Below are 16,543 nucleotides of genomic sequence, written 5' to 3'. Positions count from 1 at the left end.
CTAGACTTTTATTAGGCTATTTATTCCGTTTTTCTGACTTTAATTATCAGATTTTGAAGTTCTCCTTTGGCGGCTAGGTTTTGTATTCCAACTTTCTCAAGATTTCTTCTTTTCTTTTGATTTTTCTTTGGTTTTTCATGAATCGTTGTAGCTAAACTTTAGAACTTGCTTGAGGAAGACAAGACCATGATTTTGTTTATTCATGAGATTCGAATTTTTCAGTGTTTAATTCTTATTGAGTATCAAAAGTTGTTCTGTTTTATTTCATGCTTGTATGTGAGATTTTCGAATTGGACATCTTAGGATTTCACTATGCAAACTATAGATAAATTAGAATTCAAATCCGTAATTGTTTGAATCAACTAATTTTCGAAGCAACTGCGTTTAATATTTTCTACTGTTGAATTTGTTAAATCGTAGGAACAACAATTGACTAGGCTAAATACAATCGCTGGTATTTGTGTTGTCTAGATTCGTCATTTTTACTCATTTGAATTTTACCTTAAATTTAAATCTAGATTGCTGGTATCCCAGGTTGATTTATTGGTAATGGTTAATTTAGAACGCTGGTGTCTAATTAACTAAGATTAAGGTAAAACATGAATTTGATTTTCAATGATGAATATTTGATGGAATTAATTATTTTTAGAGAATCAATGATTGAATGAATAAATATCAAGGGTGTAGTCGATCGATACCAAGACTTGTTTCTCATTGCTTTTGTCGTTATAATTTAATCTTGCATGATAGTTGTTAGAATTTTATTAAATATTGTTTTTAAATTTTTAGTAGCTAATCTCAAATTCAAACCCTCCTTTACTTTGTTTTTAGAACACATAAATTTCTCATTCCTTGTGGAAACGATCCCTACTCACACTACTGCATAATTTGTTTATCTGATTGAGTTGGGTAATTTGGGCGTAACACGACTTAGCGCTACCAAATTTTGGCCTGCTTCTGGGCTTGAATCAGCTGTGCCATAGAGGAGGCATTGGTATTTGCCACTTCTATAGCTTTGCAAAGTTTGGATAATTGAATATGAAATTTTCCCATCTCGTTGGTAAAGAAATATCTTAGAATTCCAACATGAATATTGTTATGAGATCGCTTTATCCTGATGGCTGAAATGTTTGTAGTAAGAGCTGACAAAGTGTCTTCAATGGAATCCAAAGTATCATCTAAGTCAGAGAGTAGTCACCCTCAAGAATCTATTCATCGGGCTGGTTATCAGTTGTTCTTGATGGTCCAGCCTTCCCTGTACTTATTTGTTGCTCTTTTGTAGAATGAGTGTATCATTTTCTACTTCCACAGAGAATTTTTCAACCTCAGGTTCAGTCAAAAGCTGTTCAGTCTCCGTATCAATGATGTTGCCTTGCTGCTCTATTCCAATATTCTTTTCTTGGTGTTCTTTTTCTTCCTCAGCTTCTGTTCCAGGTTTAGTTTCTCTACATCAAAACTTTTGGTTCATCCCTTGCTTTCTCAGTTATGTTTCGAATCTTCAAAATCTCAGTCGCTTGTTTGCTCAGATTCAGTTTATTGTCCATGACTTGTAGCCTCAGTTTCCTTGGAATCTTTTTCTGCTTCTGATACAAGTCTATGTTCCTGTTTTTGTTCTTTCTCAAAAATTTTGATTTGATCACCAGTTGTCTCTGGTTACTTTGTAATTTCGATTTCCATTTGCTCCATTTCTTCATATTGATGTTGTCTATGTTGTCCTTGATTGTTTTCAGTCCCAAATGCTTCAATTTTTTGAGGTTCTGGATCAATACTTGACTTATGCATCCTAGAGGTCAAATCCATGAGCTCTCGAGAAGTGGCTTCCTGTTCAGTTGTTAATTCAAAGAAAGTTACATGTTCCTTAAACATGGAAGGTCCTTCTTCCATCTCAATTTCAAAACCTTGACTATTGTCAATTGTTGCAGTCTGCTCAATGTCTGTAGTCACTGTCTTTAAAACATAATCAATGTTGAGAAGTGACCCTGGCTTGTCCGGAGGAGTTAGTTATTGTTGATCTGGATAATAAATAGATATGGGTATCACCAACATTGGATCAGCAACATCTTCTTGTGAATGTTCAGTCACAGGTTCCTTGACTTACTCGATTTGTTGGTCTGTGACCAATTCCTCAACCTGGTCAGTTGAATGTTCACCAAAAGTGTCTACATTAGGTTCCACAACCGAATCATGATCGGGCTTCTTCGTTTCTTAGAACTTTTATGCAAATTAGGAATGAAAAGCTCTTGATCTTGTTCCCAAAACTGAACTCTCATTTGTAGAGTGAGTAGATCTGAGTTCAGTTGTGCGAAAATAGTCACATCATCAAAAGCAGTTGGGCTTGTTGGATCATAATTGTTTTGTAGTTTCTGACAAATTTGAGTGAGATTGCGCACCTTCATATGATTGGTAAAGTATTCACGCCTCTCGACTGTTAAATTGGCCTTGATAGACTGGACCTCAGTTAGCACCATTTGTTCCAAGGAAATAAATTTCTTCAATCTTTCTGAACTTTTGAACTTTTGGGCAAACACATCCATCCTGAAATTATACCATTCATAATAGTTTTCAAGATGAGTCTCTGCGTACTCATTTACCTCATCTACGATCAGATCAATTTGTGTCTGCATGGTAGATAGCTTTCACGTTTCTTCATCGACTATCAAATGGAGTGTGGATAGAGTATACTCAATTGGATCCCTGATGACTGGACCAATTGGACGTGGAGTCGATAGAATGACTGGTGGACTAAAAACTTAGAACGGAGCCTTGGAGGCCATTCTTCCACCCTTGCATTTTCGTTTTGAGCGAGGCTCAGCAGCCTCTGAACTTGGTGGAGTTACGATTGAGTCAGTCAACTCTAGAGCTCGACTGGACTCAGCTACGACTAGTTATTTTCCAATATGAATTAGCTCGGATGGTTCAGCCACAGGCTTTGTTTTTGTAGTGCATGGATTCTTGCTCAAAGGTGGAATAGTAACATCTTCTACCTAGTCATTTTCACTCTCTGAAGTGACCAATCGTCTACGATTCCTTGGCCTGGGTGCCACATGACTAGTCTTCTTGGTGACTTTTGTGGCTTTTGGAACTTTGGTAACAGTTACCCGAAAAACTTCAATTGAGGCCTCCTTAGTCGAGGCGAGTGACTGACCCTTAGTCCTCAAAGTGAAAATGCTTGCAACAATTAGTCTCTTGGATTTGGCCAGCTGATTGAATTCAAGTATCACGATCCTGCATCTTCAATCAATTGGATAATGTGAAGAGCGAAACCAAAAGACTGATTTCCTGGGAACATCATAGCCTTGAATACATTGAATGTGATGTGTCCCAGTTGACTGAAATCCCCTTGACTATAACAGTCATAGCTTGGAAATTTTCTGTAGTCATGGCTACGAACGAACCAACCTTGGCCAACAGCCCCTTGGACACCATGTCAGCCAACACCTAAAACTCCAATTTCAAATCCTTCTTGATGTCTGAAACCTTGAGTGGAGCACCAGTTGCGGAAAACAGAGTCTTTATTTCTTCAATAGCTAAGTTGGAACAACAGAGAGACTGGATAGTCCCTCTTGAGTTAGAGAGAAAAGACGACAAAGTATGCCTCTGTAACCACCAAGGGATGTCCTCGGATATAAAGAACCAGTTCTCCATCGTTGTTAACTGAGCAATTACGGTATAGCTTCAGCATCTCGTCTTCATAATATTCAAGATTCTCAATAGATAGAAATTTTCTCAGTCCCGCAACTTCCAATAGTTGAAAGACCCAAACTAGGGCTTGATCCTCCATGACGTAGATGGACTCGAAGTCCACAGAGATGTCATTAATAAGATAAGTGGGTTGTGATAAGGATGCCATTGAAAGATTTCTGAAAGAAATGAGAAAGTAGGTGATTTTTATGGTTACAAAAATATAACTTTTGCAGAGAGTGCTTGAAAAATTCTAAGTGCTCGATGAAGAAGATGAAATATGTAAATTTTGGTATATATGTACTGTGACGATTTGAAATGTTAAAAATAAAATAATTCAATTGGTCTCCAAAATTAGAACCGAACAGAAAATGATAATTGATAAAAATAGAATTTCTAAAGTTTTTATCAATCAGTGTAACGCCCAAAAAATCCATAAATCCAGTCACGAGTATTAACGAGATTTTAAATGAAATTTGAATAATTTATTTTATTTAATTTATTTATGATTTAAAGATTATGTTTAATTAAATGATTTTATGTGATAAATTCATGATTTAAAATTTAAGTTTAAAAGATTTCGTGCATATTGCATGAGATTTTATGTTTCAAACTTGAATTTTTAGGTGTTAAAAATATATTTTTAAATATTTTTGTTAAATAACTTAATGTTATGTAATTTGCCTACTATTTAATGGTTGCAAGTTAGCTTGATGTTTTTCAGGTATGTGTTTAATTCCAGTAATGAAGAAAATCGAAACTAACCTATGAACGAGGTTTAAGAAATTTTAAGTTAAGCGTGTTTTATATGAATATATATTTTTTTAAGTTCAAAAGATATTTGTGCAGCTTTCTATCTAAAATATGGGCTTGGTATTAAATTTTAAGAGTTTAGGGAGAGATATTTTAAAATTTGTATTTTTTAAGTTGTTGGTTCAACTTTAGGCCCAAGAATTTACTACAGATTGTACGTCAAAATTTCCTCCCCCAATCTCTTAGTTTCACGCCAACACTCTCTCTCCCCTACCCCTTCTTTGACAGCCGCCTCACCCCTAGGTTTTAGAAATTCTCTCTCTCAAGTTTTAAAATATTCTCGCATCGTTTGATCGTGAGAAGGTGTTGCGTATTTTCTTGATCGCAAGTGCACGATGTCAAGTTTTAATATATAATAATTAGAGTATCATTTACACTGGGAGTATGCATTGAAAATTATATCAATTCTTCTAATTAAAATAGGCTAGACTTTATTTAGAAAATTAAATATGAGATTTTTCAAACTTAAATAAATTAACCAAGAAAACTAATGAGCAAATAACACACTTGAGATAATATCAATGAGAAAAAATATCTAGAGGTTTGATTTCACTTAATTTCGACAAGAACTACTTCTAATGAATTTATGTTCATGAATTCCGCTCATTTAATAGCCAAGAACAATTATAAATTTCTATTCCCCTTTCCCAGGCAACAAATAGAATGTATCAATTAAGTTTTTATTCCAATATCCCTATTAAAATCAAGACTTAATGATATGTGAAAAACAATATTCTTATTCAAGCTTATTAACGTATAAGCCTCCCGAACTATATAATCATTAACAATGTATTTTCTAATGATCCTATTTAAAATCCCCTCTCCGAGTTCTAGATTTCAAATAAATATAACAATTCAATTAGTGATCAAGTAATTGAAAGACAATAAAATCTAGAAAATACAATTAAATTAGAGGAATTAAAAAAAATAAATTTAAAAGTCATAGAAGTTGTCTTAACTAAGCTACGTCAACCTCTAGAATAAAAAACTTAGTTCATGATGCAATCTAAACATAAACAAATCATGTTTATGAATTTAGACATCAATATTAAGAATTTATGAAGAAGAATAATGAATCCAAAGTAGCGTCTATGTCCCCATATTGCGCCATCTTCGTCTTCGTCTTTGATCCTTGCTCGAATTCTTTTCCTTTTTTCTGCCCTCTTCTCTCTCGTTCTCTCTTATTTTTGTGCGTGATTGTGCGTGTGTTTCTCTATGATTTGTGCCGCTGATTCCCCTTCATTTAGGTCTCCATGTTCCTCTTTTATGTTTCCTCAAAGCCCGTTGAACGAAGCCCAGCAAGTCAAGTCTTTCAAAATCAAAAATTATGTTATGTTTTCGCGCAGTGCTGCAGCCCTTCTAATTTGCGCCTCAACGCTTCATCTTCGAACATGCAGCGCTACAACTCTTCAAATCAGTGCCTCAACGCTTGAGCATCAAATTCCCAAGCGTTGCAGCTCTTCCTTGAGGCGCTGAGGCTCTTGCCTTTCTTTATATATGTGCAGAATTCTTCAAAAAATCATATCCATAGTTCTAGCTGTTGGATCGAGCTGAAATTTGGACAACAACTTTATAACATCTTATACTAAATTTTGAATGGTGTAGATTAGATTCTGATCTCCCTAGAGTCTCGGATAATTTTTGTACAATTGCTGCTTCGTAATTCCTTCTTGTGCCTCTTCCCGGTGCTTAGGCTCGTTCTTTGTGCTCCAAAATCATATATTCCTTATTTTTCTACCTCTTTTGTATCCTAAACACTTCTCTTTCATATAATTCATATATCTTGTCCACTTCTGCATTCCACAAAAACAACAGCGAAATACGCATAATACCACTCAATACATCACAAAAGTTAAGTCAAATCATATGCAAATTAAGTGCATAAATTACAATTATCAAATCCTCCCAAACTTAGAATTTTGCTAGCCCTGAACAAAAGAAACAATGCAGACAAGAAAATAACTCACAAGACAAATAAAACACAACTGAAAAGACATAATAATGTGTAATACAGTCGGCCTCCGAATTTTATATTCCATAATTCAATCCATATGTTGACTAATTTTCTCAAGAGTTCTCATGTGTGTGTGAGTTTCCAATTTCATCTACCCACCTAACTTTCGATAAAATTATGCAATCCATAAGCTTCATAAATTCATTATATCCGCCCTCAAATTTCAAAAATACTATCAACCAAGTTCAACATTTATTTGCACAGATAAAAATGATTTTTTTCAATTAACATTAGGTTCATGCAAATAAGCAGGAGAACAAGTATCTGAATATATATCAATGGTAATAAAAAAACTCAGGATCAAGCAAAGAGATTGGATCATATCACATTGGGTAGTATGAGTAGCTAAAAATATTATTATTTGTAATGCCAGATATTGATCTTGGCTTCCTTATACTTCATATATTCTCCATCTTTAGCCTTGTATTTGGATTAGAATTTCAATCCATATTTTTTTTTCAAGGCCTCCCCTCACCTTACTTTCTTAGCATAGCTAACACTGATTTTTTTCTGCACAATTATTTTCATCATCATAGGCCAATATATTTACACATCATGCATTTGACTCACCAATAATCAATAAAATAAATCATATACCAACTCAACTTTCAAATTAACTCAATTGTTTTTATATTTTTTCACACACCCCCAAAAATTAAATACGTGCATTGTCCTCAATGTATAGTTGATAAGTGAATTTTACGCACTTAATTTACATATGATTTGACTTGGCTTTTGTGATGTATCGAGTGGATTTTATGTGTATTTGTTGTTGTTTTTGTGACGTGCAAAGATTGGAAGTTAAGTACCGAGAAGAGCCGGAAGAAGGAATTACAGAGTAGCAAACTTTCAAAATTTATTGGAGATGCTAGAGAGATCCAAATCCAATCTCCACTGTTCAAAATGAATTTTAGGATGTTTTAAAGATGCTGTCAAAATTTCAACTCGATCCAATGGTTAGAACGTGAGATATGATTTTTTTGAAAAATGCCATGCGCCCTAGACACAAAGAACAAGCACAGCTGCCCTAGAATGAAGAGATGTTGTGCTGGTTTGACGAGAAGGAAGAGCAAAATCACTAGAGAAGCACTGCTACGCTAGTGGTTCGTGAAGGAATCGATTTTGTTCTAGAAAATAGCGATTCAGCGCTTCTGTGCAGATTTGGAAACAAAATCAGAAGTAAAAAATCTGAAGAACCGACTTTGTTGGGCTTTTGTTTGCCGGGTTTTTGAGCATGTATAAAAGGGAATTGAAGAGCACTAGAAGGGAATGAGCCGCACAAAACTGAGAACACAACTCATGCACGAGAAGAACAGAGAACACAACACACACAAGAAAGATTGAGAGGGAAGATGAAGGTTGCACGTGAGGAAGAAGAAAGCTGGAACAAGGAAAAAAGATCGAAAACAAAGGACGCGGACGCTACTTCGTCTTTATTTCTCATTATCTTTCATTCTTAAATTCTGAATTGATGTTTAGTTTGAAGAATATTATTTGTTTTTGCTTATTTTTTATTATGAACTAAACTTTTAAGTCTATAGGATGATGTAGCTTAGTGGAGACGACTTCTATAACTCTTTGATTTATTGGATTGAAATCCTTAATTTAATTGTGTTTTCTAGAATTGATTGTATTTCAATTATCTGATCAATAATTGAATTGTCACATTTATTTGAAATCGGTGCTTGGGAGAAGGGATTTTGAATAAGACTATTAGAAAATATACTGGTAATGTTTCTAAAGCTCGGGAGAGTGTATAAATTTAACAGAGCCTGTGAAAGAACATAGTTTATCACATATCATTAAGATTAGATTTTAATAGGGATATTGAAATCGAATCTTAATTGATACATTCTATTTGTTGCTCGGGAGAGGGAAATAGAAACACTTAAGTGTTCTTGGCTTTTAAATGAACGGAATTTATGAGCATAAATTAATTAAAAATAGTTTTTGTCGAAACTAAGTGAAATAACATCCTCTAGATATTTTCTCTCAGTGATATTTCTCTCAAGTGCGTGATTTGCTTAATAGTTTTTCTTGATTATTTTAGTTTAAAAACCAAATTCTTTGTTTAATTCTCTAAATAAAATTTAGCCAATATTAATTACAAGAACTATATAATTTTTCAATGCATACTCCTCGTGGGAATGATACTCTATTCACTCTGTATTAAAACTGACAATCGTGTGTTTGCGAGCATAAATTACGCAACAAGGTTTTGGCCGTTGCCGGAGAGTATTTTTATTGAAGTTATATTAGTCTTGTTACCAATTAGTCTATATTTTAATTTATAGTTCTCTTTACTATATCTTTAGTTACTGATTCGTTTTTATTCTTTTGAAGTGCATTTTATGCGAAGAACTCAAAGCGTTGATTCTATATTTTTTGATCCTGAGATTGAAAGAACTCTTAGAGCATTACGAAAAGCAAGATGAGAAGAAGTGCAAGCATTGTCTGAAAATAATCAACCTCCATTGGTGCCAATTAGAAACCACTTCCGGCCCGTAGTCCATGCTCATTATTTTGGTATAGCTCATGGAACCATTAATGCCAAAAATTTTGAGCTTAAGCCTGCTAAGATCAACATGGTTCAGCAGAACCAGTTCAATGGAAGTGCTACTACTGATCCTCATCTGCATTTGAGGACGTTCCTGAAGATAACAGGCACGGTAAAAATTAATGGAGTTTTTGAAGATATAATTAGACTGCGTTTGTTTCCTTTTTCTCTCAGGAATCAGGCTAGACATTGGTTGCAATCACTGCCGTTGGTAGGCATTACTACTTGGGAAGACATGGTAGTGAAATTTCTGGAAAAATATTTTACTCATGCCAAGTCCACCCAGTTGAAGATCGAGATTAGCACATTCAGGTAGCATGATGCTGAGCAGCTATATGAGGCATGAGAGCGTTACAAGGATCTGTTGAGACGATGCCCAAACCACAACTTTGCTGATTGGGAGCAGATTGAATTTTTTTTATAATTGACTGAATGCACCTACAAGGAAGTCTGTGGATTCATCAGCTGGTGGTACAATATTTTCAAAGGATCCTGCCCAGGCATATGAGATGCTGGAACAAATGACTATTTAACAGCTTTCAGTGGCCGACTGATTGAGCTAACATCAAGAAATAAGCCGTAGTTTATGCTGTGGATCCTCTTACTTCTTAATCTGCTCAAGTCTCGGCATTGACTACACAGATAGCGGCTATGAGCACTAGAAATTCTGAAGGTAAGGCTGTAACTATTGCAGAGGCACACATTCCTGAAGAGGCTCAATACATTAACACCTGAGGCTATAGAGTATATCGAGGTAATCCTTTTCCAAATTCTTATAATCCTGATTTGCATAACCATAAAAATTTTTCTTATGCTTATAATAAGAATGCATTGAATCCCCCTCCGGGATTTAATACAAATAATGGATAAGGGAGGCCATCTTTGGAGGACATGGTTGGTACTTTTGTGGGAGAATCTGGTAAAAGAATGGCAAGGACTGAGTCTCATCTTGATAGTTTGAAGGCGCATATGGTCAATATGGGTGCTACAATGAAATCTATAGAAACACAAATTGGGCAGCTGGAGAATGGATTAAAAGATCACAATAAATGTCAGTTCCCGAGTAATACTGAGGTGAATCCATTAGAATACTATAAAGCCATATCATTGAGAATTGGAAAAGAAGTTGGAGTCACTGAACCTAAAGCTGAATTCGAGAGGGAGAAGAAAGTTTAAGAGGCTTAAGTTTGTGAGAGCAAGAGTAGTGATAGTAAGCCTATGGAGTCGAAGAATGAGCCTGAGGAGAAACCTATGTTTAAGCCAAAGCTTCCATATCTTCAAAGATTCAAAAATAAAGTGTTGGATGAACAGTTTGCTAAATTTCTTGAGATCTTCAAAAAACTTCACATTAACATTCCATTCGCCGATGCTTTATTGCAAATGCCAAATTATGCTAAATTATTGAAGGAAGTGATTTCAAAAAAGCACAAGTTGGAATAATTTGAGACGGTGAATCTGACTGAAGAGTGCAGTGCTATCCTGCAAAATAAGCTACCACGGAAATTAAAATATCCAATGAGTTTTACGATTCCTTCCACTATTGGTTCTTCTAATTTTAATAAAGCACTTTGTGATTTAGGAACTAGCATTAATTTAATTACTTTGCCTGTTTTCAGGAGTTTAGGACTTGAAGAGGTGAAGCCCACAACAATCGCATTGCATCTAGCTGATAGATCGCTCACATATCCACGTGGAATTATCGAGTATGTTCTGGTAAAAATAGATAAATTTATTTTTCCAGTGGATTTTGTTGTGCTAGATATGGAGGAGGATGCAAATATGCCATTAATCTTGGGGAGACCGTTCTTGGCTACTGCTGAAGCAAAGATAGATGTCAAGAAAGGAGAGTTGTCGATGGGTTTTGAAGGTGAGAAAGTGACATTTACTGTTTCAAAGAGGTTAGCAATCCATCCAAGGAGAAAATGTTTATGATCGATCAAGCAAGAAGGATGGAAAGTTGTCGCAAACTTGAGAGTTCTGTATAATTGCCAAGGGAGAAAGATCCGTCGGTGCCAAAGAAAAAGAAAGCAACGTTTAAAAAGGTTGTTGAATATGTTTGGAGGGTGAAAGATAAGGGAAAAACCTCCAACTAAGTGACAACGGGTTAAAATTGGCATATAGTCGAGCTATGAACTATAAACTAAGTATTTCTTGGGAGGCAACCCAAGCTATTTTTGTTTATTTACTTTATTTTTAATTTTTTTGTTGTTTTTATTTTATTATTTTATTTTTTTTCCATGAGTAGACTATAAATCAATAATAATTTTGCGTTGTGTGGGTGAAAAGTGTGAAACTACAAGAGTTTAGGCATCACCCCTGAAGAAAAGCATTGAATGATTAAGATGGTGCCGAGTACTGACACTTGATGCCCAAGGTACGTGTCTTTATTTTATTTAATACTTTACATTGAGGACAATGCACATATTTAAGTTTGAGGGGGTGTTTGAAAATTTGAAAAATTTTGATGAGTTAGTTTGATAAGTTGTGATTTTTTTACGAGTATGATTGGAGAGTTAAAGACATGATGTTGTAAATGTGTTGGCATATAATGAAAATAATTTTTGAGGAAAAGAATCACTGTTAGCTATATTTAATCTTGAGTTCTCAAAAATATGCACGAATGTCATGGTTTTCGATACTCCTAGCAATTAGAGAACAATTATGTGGATTTGTGATGTGGATTAGAGGAATTGATTCTTAACTCTTGTGATTTTTGCTTGAAACTAAGGTAGATTTTTTATGAACATGGAAATGATTTAGGCAATTATGTTGAGTTCATTGAGTTTTTTTAGCCATTATTCATTTGTTAGCCTTGATATGAAAAATCCAAACAAACAAATGAGTAGCTAAAAAGTTGCAAAAGCAAAAGAAGGAAAAAAAAAAAGGAATGGCGGAGAAAGTAAGATGAGGGAAGGCCTTGAAAAAAAAAATGGATTGAAATCCTAATCCAAAAATACAAGGTAAAAAGATGGAGAATGTATGAAGTAGAAGGAAGCCTATATGGAATTATCTGGCATTGAAAATTACAAAATTTTTAGCTACTCATACTACTCAAATTGAAAATATCCATTTCTCTTTGCTTGAATCCCGAGTCTTTGATCACCATTGATATATATATCTGGATACTTATCTCCTGCTTAATTTTCTTGAACCTAATGTTAACCAAAAAAGTCCATTTGATCTGTGCAAATAAAGATTGAACTTGGTTGATAGTATTTTGAAACTTGAGGACGGAGTTTATGAATTTATGAAGTTTATGGATTGCATGATTTTATCGAAAGTTGGGTGGGTAGATGAGATTGGAAAATCACACACACGAGAACTCTTGAGAAAATTAGCCAATATGTGGATTGAATTGTGGAATATAAAATTTGGAGGTCGACTATATTACACATTATTGTTTTGCTCAAGACTAGCAAAAGTCTAAGTTTGGGGGAATTTGATAAGTGCATTTTATGCACTTAATTTAAATATGATTTGACTTGACTTTTGTGGTGTATCAAGCAGATTTTATGCGTATTTGTTGTTGTTTTTGTGATGTGCAAAGATTGGAAGTTAATTATCGAGAAGAGCCGGAAGAAGGAATTACGGAGCAAAAAAGTTTCAAAATTTATTGGAGATGCTAGAGAGATCTAAATCCGATCTCCACCGTTCAAAATTAAGCTGTAAAAATTTTACCTCGATCCGACGGTTAGAACGTGAGATATGATTTTTTGAAAAATGCCACGTGCCCTGGACATAATAAACAAGAGAAGCTGTGCTAGAATGAAGAGATGTTGCGCTGGTTTGACGAGAAGGAAGAGAAAAATCGCTAGAATGAAGCGCTGCTGCGCTAGTGGTTCGTGAAGGAAGCGATTCTGGTCTAGAAACTAAAGATTATGCGCTTTTGTGCAGATTTGGAAACAAAATCAGAAGTCGAAAATCTAAAGAACGACTTTGTTGGGCTTTTGTTTGCCGGGCTTTTGAGCATGTATAAAAGGGAATTGAAGAGAACTAGAAGGGAATGAGTCGCACAAAACTTAGAACACAACTCACGCACGAAAAGAACAGAGAACACAACACGCACAAGAGAGATTGAGAAGGAAGAAGAAGGCTACACGTGAGGAAGAAGAAAGCTGGAATAAGGAAAAATTTATTTTTGCTTATTTTTTATTATGAACTAAAATTTGAAGTCTAGATGATGATGTAGCATAGTGATGACGACTTCTACAACTCTTTGATTTATTGGATTGAAATACTTAATTTAATTGTGTTTTCTAGAATTGATTGTCTTTTCAATTACCTGATCAATAATTGAATTGTCATATTTATTTGAAATCAGTGCTCGGGAGTGGGGATTTGAATAGGACCATTAGAAAATACACTGGTAAGGTTTATATAGCTCGGGAGAGTATATAACTTTAACAGAGCATGTAAAAGAACATAGTTTATCACATATCATTAAACTTAGATTTTTAATAGGGATATTGGCATCAAATCTTAATTTATATATTCTATTTGTTTCTCGGGAGAGGGAAATAGAGACACTTAAGTGTTCTTGGCTATTAAATGAATGGAATTTATGAGAATAAATTAATTAAAAATAGTTGTTGTCGAAACTAAGTGAAATCACATCCTCTAGATATTTTCTCTCAGTGATATTTCTCTCAAGTGCGTGATTTTATTAATAGTTTTTCTTGATTATTTTAGTTTAAAAACCAAATTCTCTATTTAATTTTCTAAATAAAATATAGCCTATATTAATTACAAGGACTATAAAATTTTTCAATACATACTTCTCGTGGGAACAATACTCTATTCAATATATATTAAAACTTGACAATCGTGCACTTGCGAGCATAAATTACGCAACAGGTTTTTGCCGCCGTTGTCGGGGAGTATTTTTATTGAAGTTATATTAGTCTTGTTACCAATTAGTCTATATTTTAATTTAGAGTTCTCTTTACTATATCTTTAGTTACTGATTCGTTTTTATTCTTCTTAATTGATGCACTCCTCAGTTAGATTCACCGTCTCAAATTCTTCCAACTTCCACTTCTTAGACATCACTTCCTTCAAGAATTTTGCATAATTCGGCATTTGCTGCAAAGCATCGACTGGTAAGGAAGCTTCGGCTAACTGTTCATCCAACGCTTTTTTTCTTGAATCTCTGCAGGTAAGGAAGTTTCGGCTTAAACATAGGTTTCTGTTCAGGCTCACTCTTCAAATCCATAGAATTACTCTGACTAACTTCAGCCTCTTCAACTTTCTTCTCTTCTTGACTTCAGATTTAGACTCATTGACTTCAACTTCTTTTTCGCTTCTCAATGATATGTCTTTACAGTGTTCTAATGGATTCACCTCAGTATTACTCGGGAACTGACCTTTGTTTTGATATTTTAGTGCATTTGTCAGCTGCTAAATATGAGTCTCCATAGATTTCATTGTGGCACCCATATTGCTCATATGCATCTCCAAGCTATCAAGACGAGATTCTGTCCTTGCCATTTGTTTTCTAGACTCCGCAACAAAAGTACTAACCACGTCCTCCAAAGATGGCTTCCTTTATCCCTTATTTGTATTAAATCCCAGAGGGAGATTCAATACATTCTTGTTGTTTGTATAAGAAAAATTTTCATGGTTACGCAAATCAGGATGATAAAAATTTGGAACATGGTTACCTCAATATCCTCCATAGCCTCTAGTGTTGATGTATTGGGCCTCGTCAGGAATGTGCGACTATGCAATATTTATAGCCTTACCTTCAGAATTTCTAGTACTCATAGCAGCTATCTGTGTAGTCAATGCTGATACTTGAGCAGATAAAGAAGTGAGAGGATCCATTGCATACACTCCGGCTGAATTCTGGATGCCAGCTCGTTCAGTCAGCCATTGAAAGTTGTTGATAGTAATTTGTTCCAGCATCTCATATGTCTGAGTAGGGTTCTTTGCAAATATAGTGCCTCCAGCTGCAAATTTATGATTTGGGCATCGCCTGAGAAAATCCTTGTAACACTCCCAAGCCTCGTACAACTGTTTAGAATCGTGCTGCTTGAATGTGCTAATCTCGATCTTCAGTTGGGTGGACTTGGCAGGTGGAAAATATTTTGCAAGAGATTTCACAGCCATGTCCTCCCAAGTAGTTATGCTCCCAAGTGATAGTGATTGAATCCAACACCTAGCCTGATCCCTAAGAGAAAATGGAAACAAACGCAGTCTAATAATATCTTCAGAAACGCCATTAATATTTACCGTATCCGTGATCTCCAGGAATGCCCTCAGATGAAGATGAGGATCAGCAGTGGCACCTGCATTGAACTGGTTCTGCTGAACCATGTTGTTCAGTGTGGGCTTAAGCTCAAAATTGTTGGCATTGATAGTTCCACGAGCTATGCCAGAATAGTGAGTATGGACCACTGGCCTGAAGTGGTCTCTGATTGGCACCAAGGGAGCCTGTTTTTCATTATCATTCTCAGCCGTTACTTTGAGTTCCTCTATGTTTCTCCTCTTTAAAGCTCTTGCAGTTCTTTCAAAATCAGGATCAAAAAACAAAAAATCAAGGCTTAGAGATCTTCGCATAAACTACAAATTAGAAGAACCAAAACAAATCATTAACTAAAAAAATAATAACAAAAAAAATATAAATTAAAATCTAGACTAATTGGTAATAATACTAATATAAATTCAAATAGAATACTCTACGACAACGGCGCCAAAAACTTGTTGCGTATTTTCTTGCTCGCAAGTGCACGGTGTCAAATTTTAATATAGAATGAGTAGGGTATCGTTCCTATGAGGATTATGTACTGAAAATTATATCAATGCTTGTAATTAAAATAGGCTAAACTTTATTTAGAAAATTAAATATGAGATTTTTCAAACTTAAATAAATTAACTTAGAAAACTAATGAGCAAATAACACACTTGATATAATATCAATGAGAGAAAATATCTAGAGGTTTGATTTCACTTAATTTCGACAACAACTACTTTTAGTTAATTTATGTTCATGAATTTCGCTCGTTTAATAGCCAATAACACTTATGAATTTCTATTCCCCTTTCCCAAGTAACAAATAAAATGTATCAATTAAGTTTTGATTCCAATATCCATATAAAAATCTAGAATTAATGATATGTGGAAAACGATATTCTTATCCAAGCTTTATTAATGTTATACGCCTCCTGTACTATATAAACATTACAATGTATTTTCCAATGATCCTATTCAAAATCCCCTCTTGAGTGCCAGATTTCAAATAAATATAACAATTCAATTAGTGATCAAGTAATTAAAAGACAATAAAATCTAGAAAAAAACAATTAAATTAGATGAATTCAAAAAAATAAATTAAAAAGTCATAGAAGTTGCTTTAACTAAGCTACATCAACCTCTAAAATCAAAAAATTAGTTCATGTTGCAATCTAAACAAAAACAAATCATGTTTATGCGTTTAGACAACAATATTCAGAATTTAAGAAAAATAAATCCAAAGTAGC

At 34.5% G+C, this 16,543-nt stretch overlaps 1 non-coding gene across 1 annotated transcript; it reads left to right on the top strand.

The window, feature by feature from the left end:
- Nucleotides 1-15,018: 15,018 nt before the first annotated feature.
- Nucleotides 15,019-15,124, top strand: LOC140885964 (small nucleolar RNA R71). The gene has a single exon (XR_012151375.1). It is a non-coding gene; the product is annotated as a small nucleolar RNA R71 (small nucleolar RNA).
- The last annotated feature ends 1,419 nt before the right edge of the window (nucleotides 15,125-16,543 follow it).

The sequence above is a fragment of the Henckelia pumila genome, chromosome 2, assembly GCF_033568475.1.
Source record: "Henckelia pumila isolate YLH828 chromosome 2, ASM3356847v2, whole genome shotgun sequence".
Classification (NCBI taxonomy): Eukaryota; Viridiplantae; Streptophyta; class Magnoliopsida; order Lamiales; family Gesneriaceae; genus Henckelia; species Henckelia pumila.
The sequence above is the reverse complement of the archived record's forward strand: the minus strand, read 5'-3'. Positions and strand labels throughout refer to the sequence as shown.